The sequence below is a fragment of the Penaeus monodon genome, chromosome 41 (genome assembly GCF_015228065.2).
Source record: "Penaeus monodon isolate SGIC_2016 chromosome 41, NSTDA_Pmon_1, whole genome shotgun sequence".
In the NCBI taxonomy this organism is placed as follows: domain Eukaryota; kingdom Metazoa; phylum Arthropoda; class Malacostraca; order Decapoda; family Penaeidae; genus Penaeus; species Penaeus monodon.
Window position 1 is genome coordinate 13884771 of NC_051426.1, and position 2500 is coordinate 13887270.

Genomic DNA, 2500 nt, shown 5'->3' on the forward strand with positions numbered 1-2500 from the left:
TTTAATGATTCGCCGAAAATAGACATGTATCTCTGAATGCCTGCGGAAAACCAACAAGTAAATGGATCCACTAATTTCCTTTCCATCTCTCATTCTCAACCACAACAGAAAACAAGACCTCCCTCTGTTATTCATAAACTTGACCTGACCTTTTGAATGACCTGCCGGCACGTTCCCCACGACCAGGTCACATGACATCTCAGTATGGGGGATTGGCAGGGGAGGGGGGTAACATAACTTATACCAAAGGAAGGGAAAATATGGGGGGTGGGGGTAATGGGGGGTATAGAAAGATGGGAGAGGGGTTAGTGCCATCGGTTTGGCACTGTCAGGGTATTGGTGAGGATTGATGCGATAGTGAGGTGTATGGAATAGGTGAGAGTCCTTGCATACACGAAAAGGGAAATAGAAGGGAAAGTGTCATAGGTCTGGCACTATGATTGTATGGTGTAACTGATATGACTGTGAGACATTTGTAGTGATATCTATATGACCATACTATATCAGTTTGACATTGTCAGTATACTGAATACAGAGTCGATAGTGCGAATAAGGGAAGGCAGATATATATATATATATATATATATATATATATATATATATATATATATATATATATATATATATATACATGTAATATTTATATACATATATGTAATATATATATATATATATATATATATATATATATATATATATATATATATAACGTAATTGTATTGGCATTTGTCGTTGCGAACAACGGAAGTCTTAATGACCCCTACAGGAATAATGTCATTACGTTGACATTTTTGTATATATGGTGAGGACTGAGGACACACAGAGCGGATGCAGGAAGTGATAAGTGGTGAGTGAACCGGCAATTTTTAGACCTCTCAGTTTTCCTGCCTTCAGGTTTTTACCATAAGAACTCACTCACGTTTGTGTCACTCGATCTGCTGACCTTCTGAGTCAATGCAATCGATACTTAATAAAACGCGTGAGTCGGGAGGCAAACCAGGCTGTTTCTTTTACGTGGCATTATTGCGATTATTTTTTTCTGTTTTGGCTATAGTGATTTGTGAAATATTTTAGTTAATCATTTGTTAATCATGTATGAACCGTATATGGGGGAAACCATAAAAAAAATCGATAAGGAGGTAAGCATATAATTGAAAACGGAAATGTGATACACGAAAAGCAAAATAATGAATGATATAAATATATATACTCATGTATATGTGTGTATATATATGTATATATATACATATATATATTGTGTGTATGTGTGTTTAAGAGGAAACTGTAAGACATAAAGGAGAAAATGAAGTTTTTAGCTCAAATAATGAAGTTATAAATATATATAAATAAATTTATTCGCAAATCTAATAATGGAACAAACCGGCATTAAACATAAACACATACACAGCATTAATACACATACACTACTGCCAAAAGAAACAACTCAAATGTTACCTCTTCTAAGGTTCACTTGAATAAATGTTTTTGTTGCTGGCGAGAAAATGTCGTTGAACTTTGAGATTGCGGGCACAGATAGCGAATGCAGTCTGGGAGGCAAAAGTAAATTGGTTTCTTGTGATAACAGTGAGGAATGATTTCGATTAAAGAAGAAGGGAAAAAAAGAGTTCTTTTTGACTCGATCATTTGTTTCCGGGGGAATATCAAAGTTGCAGGTTATGGTTTGTCGTGCATGGCATTTCCAAAATCTGGATGTCATGTAAATATTGCCTTGTTAAGACACACACACACACACACACACACACACACACACACACATATATATATATATATATATATATATATATATATATATATATATATATATATATATATGTATATATATGTTGTGTGTGTGTGTGTGTGTGTGTGTGTGTGTGTGTGTATGTATATATATATATATATATATATATATATATATATATATATATATATATATTAATTTATTTATTTATCTATTTATTTATTTATATTTATACACACACACAAATATGTGTTTATATATATATATATATATATATATATATATATATATATATATATATATATATATATATATATATATATATATATATATATATATATATATATATACATACACGCGTGCGTGTATTCTACCAGTATGTATATGCAAATAGTGCATGGTAAATATTCCGCAGGAGAGAAAGCGCGGGAGGCAAGCGGCGCAGGGGAAGGCTGAAGATCCCCAATTCGCGACCGTAAAAGGCAAGCAGTTCAGCGACGTGCGGGGTAACGATCATGAGAGATGGTCCTATTAGCTAAGCAAGCGAGGTCGCGGATTTGTATAGGAGAGACAAGGTGATTTTGTACGTTTATGGGGGTCGGAATGGGAGAGGGGGGAGTGTTGGTGAGGGGTGTACTGGTCTTGGGGTAGGGGTACAGAAGGGGGAGGGAGGGGTGTGGACGGGTCGTTGGGCTGGGGGTGGAGGGATGGATCGCGGTGGGGGTGGGGGCGGGGAGTCGGGAAGGACATAAGGGTATG